Source organism: Temnothorax curvispinosus, unplaced genomic scaffold (genome assembly GCF_003070985.1).
Source record: "Temnothorax curvispinosus isolate PA1 unplaced genomic scaffold, ASM307098v1 QBEX01017663.1, whole genome shotgun sequence".
NCBI lineage: Eukaryota > Metazoa > Arthropoda > Insecta > Hymenoptera > Formicidae > Temnothorax > Temnothorax curvispinosus.
This window is the reverse complement of record NW_020227443.1, coordinates 916-8958: the sequence shown is the minus strand read 5'-3', so window position 1 is coordinate 8958 and position 8043 is coordinate 916. Positions and strand designations below refer to the sequence as shown.

General features: G+C 30.2%; 1 pseudogene; it reads left to right on the top strand.

Annotated features, from left to right (window-relative positions):
- Window positions 1–3659: 3659 nt before the first annotated feature.
- LOC112467605 lies at window positions 3660–6815 on the top strand (annotated as a pseudogene).
- The last annotated feature ends 1228 nt before the right edge of the window (window positions 6816–8043 follow it).

The following is an 8043-nucleotide window of genomic DNA, read 5'->3' as shown; positions in this document are numbered from 1 at the left end:
AACCTCACTTGCACATGTCTTTTCTCTGCGCTGTATGGTAGCGGCATGCATAATTATTCTCTCGCGCATTGACAACTTTTATTTTTCGAGAATTTTCCTTTTATTTTCCTTCTCAGCATTCTCACGTTATATCTTTCTTTTGGCTCCATCTCTTCATCGCATCAATCGCTACAACGCTACACGACTACACCTCACTTAGCTGCAGACTGCTACAGACGACGTTGTAACACGCGCATGTTATTATTCTGCTCTTTAGCACTGACGTAGTCAACTGACTTAATGTATAAATTTTAATATTTACACTAATAGAACATATAACTTACTCTTACACTATGTAAAAATCATTATTTATTTTTTTATTTAATTTTCCGATAATTTTATAACCAATTATTAATGATAATTTTTCGGTTGCTGCATTAATTAGAGCAGCCGGGTAAGAGCCTCCTTATTAAGGGGATCTTGCAGTGACTGGCAAACTTCCTCGATGTCGATAATGTCAACCTTTTTAATTTTGTTTTCCCTATATCTGTCTTTGTCTAACGAAATGACATCTGGGCACGTATTATGGACTTGTTCGGAATGGATTCCGATCGGAATTATTCCGTTTTCCCTAGAAAAGACAATAGAAATCTAGGAAATAACTGAACAATTCCGATCGGAATCCATTCCGAACAAGTCCATAATAGGTCCCCTGTCCTTTTTTCGATTGCTCGCCATCTTACGCAAGATCCGGCAACTACTGTTGCTGCTCTTCTTGTCATCCTGCATCCGTATTTGCATTACTAAAATAATTATTAGATGGATCTTTTTTTGTACGCATTGAATCTTACTTTTACTTACACGATATTATTCCTACATGTTTTCCCAAGGGTGGATGATAAACATTATGTACGTATAAACTGTAGAATTTTTGTTTTAAGCAAATATTGGTCGTCAGGTGACAGCTGTGTATGTGCCCCAATAAGTAATATTTTTAATTTTTTGGTGCTTTTGATATAAAATCGCGTTTTCTTCCCTAGATTTTTGTGCGGACTTTAATTTTAGACCAAAAACTTGCAATTCTGTAAAGCCAATTAAAAGATCCATCTAATAACGATAATGTCGGTAAATCATACGGCTGCAGGATCCCCTTAAGAGGATCCTGCAGCCGTATGCATGATTTATCGACATTATCGTTTTTTGATGGATCTTTTAATTGGCTTTATAGAATTGCAAAAATCTTTTACAGAATTAAAGTACGCACAAAAATCTAGGGTAGCAAACGCGATTTTATATCAAAAACATCAAAAAATTAAAAATATTACTTATTTGGGCACATACACAGCTGTCACCTGATGACAATATTTGCTTAAAACAAAAATTTTGCAGTTTATACATACATAATGTTTATCATCTGCCCTTGAGAAAACATGTAGGAATAATATCGTGCAAGTAGAAGTAAGATTCAATGCGTACAAAAAAAAATCCATTAAAAAATTATTTTAGTAATGCAAATACGGATGCAGAATGACAAGAAAAGCAGCAACAGTAGTTGCCGGATCTTGCGAGAGATGGCGAGCAATCGAAAAAAGAACAGATGTCATTTCGTTAGACAAAGACAGATATAGGAAAAACAAAATTAAAAAGGTTGACATTATCGACATCGAGGAAGTTCGCCTATCACTGCAGGATCCCCTTAATTAGAGATATTCCTTTTCTTTAATTGCTGTAAAGATAGCAACAAATGTAAGCTTTGTTAAATTATGTTCTCAGTCAAGAAACTTTTTTTATTTATATATAAGAATAACCTTAATTATTTACTTTTTATAGTTATTCAACAATATAAACGTAGCTTCCTTCGCTCTTATGTTAATTATTATTGTTGGATGAGGTATCAATTGAAATCGAACACTAAGGTGTCTTACTTCGTCTTTAATATAGAGCGCGGATAGTCAATCACATCAAACAAACATTTTATATGTATATAATACAATAATTATAAGTAGAGTTGATTTGATTTTTGCTCACAAATTCGCAAGCAGTCTTACCGAGGACATTACTGATTTAATTTGTCTATTAGAATTTAGTTAAAGACATTGGTATTATCCTTATTCAGTGCCATGAACATGATTAAACATTTATATTTTATACTTAGATATCTATATTAATTACTTTTTAGAACATTAAAAACATTTGTAGGAGAAATACGATCAATATCCATCCTGTCTAATATCGAGAAAAACGTAATTTTAAGTTTCAAGACATCGAACATCTTAGGAAACTATTGATAAAAGTACTGGCAGTGAATATCGGAATGCATAGTCTTTATTTACCTCAATAGGAAAATTGTGCAAATATTGTACAATAATTGCATTATTCAATTGAGAGGAATTTCACAGTTATTGCACTATGATAATTCGCCATAAAGCAGCGGTTTTGCCGGTATAACATTTCTGAATAATATTTGCAAAAATTGATAAATTTAATTTTAGGTTTAAATTTTGCACAATTATTCGACATTTAGAAGCAAAGTTATCTCAGCAAACATATAACTAGTTACTTTTATCATATTTTACTAGAAAGGATGCTATCTAACGGTGACCTAGCAAACACAGAATATACTAAGTATAATACAAGAGTAACACGTAATAAAACTCAAATATATTTCGTAATTATTTTGCAATTTTTTTCCAAATTTAATTTTTCCAAATTTAATTTAATTTTGCATATTCCGCTAAGATCATTCGTCATAATGCTGCTGTCTTGCTGAAATATTATTTAGAAGTAAATTGTGTAAATATTTATCAATTTATCAATATTTACACAAAGGTCTAAATTTCTACTAGTATTGTTATAAATATTGAAACATAATTGCAGCATTCTCAATTTTATCCAGATTTCGTTATATAATTTTATAAATCTTTTTCCATCGGGGTAATGTTTACATCGTATGCTAGACTCTGATAATTTTGCTTCACAAGCGCGTGAATTATAATTGTTTTTTTCCCAGCACGGTACATCTTTTGGCTTTATTTCCAATAATTATGAAAAGTCTTTGAAAATGCCACAAGGTAGCACGATCAGATCAATTTCGACAAAAAGTGTACTTTGATTATTTTTTCCCTTGTATCTTTCATTTACTTTGCATTATCACTTAAATTGTGTACTTTGTACCGCCAGTAAAACATTCAACAATTACAGATAAATGTCATCTTGTAATAGTAAAACTAAATCATAAAATGCAATATCATAACAATTAGCAATAAAACCTAAAGTACATTCGTAAATTGCCAACAATATAATAAACAATTAAACTTTCATTTTATCCGGCTATAATTGGCAAATAATCATCGTGACGATTCGACCATTGGTTTTGGTCCTTTAATCGTCAAGACGTTAATAATCTTTGATATACTTATATATATAAGCATCTCATTTTTAAAATATATTTAAATTAAATTATTAAACCGCGGCTTAATATCGGTGTCTCAATCTTATTATTGTTTAGTGTATTATTGCGATAAATATTACCACATGCCTCAGTGGTCGAATTGGTACGACGCCCTACACGAAATGTGGGAGATTCCAGGTTCAAACGCTGGCTGAAGTAATATTTTTCGCAATAAATTTAATAATTTAATTTAATTTAAATTATTTTAAAACAATGATTATTTGCCAATTATAGCCGGATGAAATAAAAGTTTAGTTGTTAATTAGCAATAAAGTTAATAATAAAATGCAAAACTATATCAGTAACAAAATAGAAGGTGAAATCTTCGTTAGTTATAATTTCTGACTTTACAGGAATGATTTTTCTTAATGGGTCTGTTTTCTATTGCTGAACTGGTTGCACTAGTAGAGAGTTTATCTTTCTTACTCCACATTGGAAAGAAAAAGATAAACTCTGATGAATAAGTGCAGCCAGTTCAGCAATAGAAAACAGACCCAATAATTGTTGTATCTGATTGTTCGTAGATAATAATAAGAGTTCATCAAGAGGAAGAGTCTTTAGATATGCTCCACTACTCGCTTATCCACGATATTATTGCCTGGACCATAAATCCTATGTTATTTTGGGTGGACTAGGCGGTTTTGGTTTAGAGCTTAGCTAGCAGATTGGTTGACTTTTCGAGGTGTAAAAAATCTGGTATTAACATCACGAACCGGGATTAGAACAGGTTATCAGCAATTAAGAGTAAAGCTGTGGCGATCTAACGGTGTAAATATACAGATCGTTGCGGTCGATGATACTTTGAAACATGAAGACTGTGAATCTATATTAAAATTTGCCGAAGAAAAAGCACCAGTGGACGCTATATTTAATCTTGCAGTTGTTTTAAAAGATTGTACATTCCAAAATCAATCACCAGAAACGTTCGAAGATTCGTTCAAATCGAAACCATGGATGACGAAGAACATGGACGAATTGTCGAGAACGATATGTCTACAACTTCGACATTTTGTCGTTTTTTCCTCCGTCTCGTGTGGAAGAGGAAACGCAGGCCAGACAAATTATGGGATGGCTAATTCCATAATGGAAAGAATCTGTGAGAAAAGGATGGAAGAAGGATTACACGGTTTAGCGATACAGTGGGGTGCTATTGGTGATGTCGGACTCGTGGCAGATATGCAAGAAGAAAATAAGGAATTAGTTAGTGGAGATACATTGCAACAACAAATATCTTCCTGTTTGGATACATTAGAAGTATTTCTGCTACAAGACCGGCCTGTCGTAAGCAGTATGGTTGTATGTGCTGAAAAAACAAAAGTTGACGGATCAATGAATATTTCTGAAACGGTTGCTCATATCATGGGTAAGCAGTTTTATACAAAGCTAAGCAATGAAGAAAACTAATTATAATGCCATGAAAGAGAAGTAAAGTCAAAATTTTATTCCAAGTACATATATTTACTGGAATAAATAATATCTCAAAAAATTTTTGTGTGCAAAATTAAATTTAAAGGAATACGTACATTTTTGAAAACTACCTCTTACAATTACAATAGACTTAACCCATTAAGTCTTAGAAAGCTTCTACGTACTTTCCTATTTTTAATAAAATAATAAATGCTTTGTAATTCGGGTCCTAATTTTAATCCGCAATTGATAAATTTTTTTAGCGTCTCAAATATTGGTAAATTTTCTAGAAAAAGAAATTTCAAATAAAATGTACATTAATGTGTGCTAATTAAAAAATTATTAACAGTATAAATAATTAACAATTACTTTAGAAACAGCTAAGTGTTAAACGTACAGAAAATGTAACAATAATTTGATTCCTAAGATTAAAATTTTTGTTGGGTATGCAATTTTAGGAGATTAAATAGAGTAACATAATATTTGGTAAATTACCGAATAAGGAACTCACCTTCTATGATCTTGACCTTGATATATATTATAAAAGTCACCCTTTTGAGTAACCTTCAGAAGATTTTAACCATTGCTTGTTCTTTACTAAAAAGTCATTAATAACATTATTTTAATAAATAAAAAATTATTAACAAAATTATTTAATGAATAAAACATAATTTTTTGATACTCTGTATACTTAAGAAAAAAATTACATTTTGCCGAGGCTTATATATTTTTCTTTTTTTCTCCTCTTGCACTCTTATCTCAGAAACGCGTATTTTCTCTTTAGCATACATCTCATTAACATAAAATGGTTTCACATGGGTTTTCAACTTTCCACGCGAACCGTATAATAATATAAGACCTCGTTATGTACTGCAAGCACCGGACAATGTGGGGTAGATATCGTTTCATGTGGAAAGTTGAAAACCCATGTAAAACTGGAACTTACTTCTGGAAGTTACTCAGGAAGGTGAACTTCTATAATATAATGTTAAGGACAAAGTCATAGAAGGTAGTCCTCTATTCGGTATATTTAAAAATTATTTAAATGTATAATTCTTACTTTATTTCTTACTTTACCAAATAGGATTAAAGAACATAAACACAGTACCACCAAACGTACCACTGGTCGAAATGGATTCAATGATGGCAGTTGAAATTAAGCAAACGTTGGAAAGAGAGTTCGATATTTCCTTGACAGCGCAAGACATTAAAACTCTAAAGCTAAATTAAAACAAATAACAATTACAGGCATACAAGGAAAGATACACAATACAAACAAAATTAGTGAAGATTTTGACGTGCTGATTCGAAAAATGAAGGATGCAGACTTTGTTCCAGATATTCTTATAGAACTTTTTACAAAGAAGGAAGTTGATCGAAGCAATATATTTCTCTTACCAGGAATCGAAGGATGTTCAAGTGTATATAAATCTATAGCATCAGGAATTAAATCTTCGGCGACGTGTTTGCAACATGGTGTACTTAATATTCCTGATGAAAGTCATTCAGTGACGAAGTTAGCCGCTTATTTGCTGCCTGTAAGAAGATTAACGTTATACTTACAAAATATTTATTTTAATTATTTTTAAATAATTTATGTATATGAGTAATATCTAACAATTAAAATTCTTTCATATTACTACAACTTACATATACATTTATATTTATTTTCTTAGCACTTATTAAAGAGAATGAAAGATCAAAGGGATGTTCTTATCGTGGGTTATTCGTTCGGATCCTTAATTGCCATCGAATTAGCAAGATTATTAGAAGCTAATGATTTCTCAGGACGGTTAATACTAATAGACGGAACTTCTGACCAAATAAAAATTTTAGTTAATCAATATTTTCACTGTGTTTTACTAGAAGAGTTACGAAATACCGTTTTACTTGGTTTACTGGGAATGTACGTTACAATTAACAAAGAAGCGGTTAGTAAATTATAAAAAATACATTTTAATTTTTTATTGTAAAAATTATTTATCTAATTTTAATATTACATAAATTTAAATAAAATGAGGTGGTTTGTTTGTCGTTGTATAAACGTATAACATTATCACAAGTGACAGTTTTACAATATGACTCTTGATATAGAACACCATAAGTCTTCGCATCATAATCCTTATTTTGCTCTTCGACTTTTGTACTCGGAGAAATAGGATGTGCGTTTGATTTTAATTGAGATAAAAATTAATGTGATTAATGCGTCTATTTTTCACTTTTATTTTTTTGTTTACCGGTCTTTATATGCTATCTTAACTTTTTACACTGAAAATGATCTGATGACTAAAACGTATATTAAAGTATTATTGTAATTAAAAATTACAATACGATCACCTTGTTGTGGCTTTTTTATGACGCTTTTTTATGTGGAGATTTAGGAATTTTAATAAAATAAACAAGAATTAGAACTGATTTTACCATCGTTCGAGAATTTAATATATCTTTTGTATTACTGATAAAATGCAGAAGTTATTTTAGCATATTTATTATTATTAATCACACAAAATGCAAAATTTTCTTATTTGCAGTTTGCGTTAGAGCTGAATAAATGTAACACAGTGGACGAAAAATTAAAAATATTTCATGCTTACTTCCCTAACGATGTAAATGTATTGACCATCAAAAATCAAAAACTGATATATTTCACCATTTACAATCATATAGTCGCTGTACAGGATTATGATATTTCTTCATTACCTCGCCTTAAATCGCCTATAACATTACTGAAACCTACATTTCCGCTTGTCTCTGTTACTGAAAAGGATTATGGTCTACATAAGGTAATCTAATTTTGATAAATATTTTTGAAATAATAAACTATGATTTTAAAAATAACCAGAAGTTTTATAACAAGAAACTTATTTTTAGATTACCGAGGGTAAAGTGCAAATTTGTTATGTGGAAGGTAATATCATATTACAATGATGGACAACGATAAAATTATATCAGCTATTAACGAAGAATGGATAGAAAATAATCTAAAACAATAAATGTATACTTTATTAGGACGTAGTAACATAATATATATTTTGTTAAAATATTATACGTAACACTTGATATACCTATATAATATACACATGTAGTAAAATATAAATTTTTTAATGTAAATTGCTATGTTTGAATAAACGTAATTCAATATAATAAATTATATTTTACTATATTATATATATATATATATATATATATATATATATATATATATA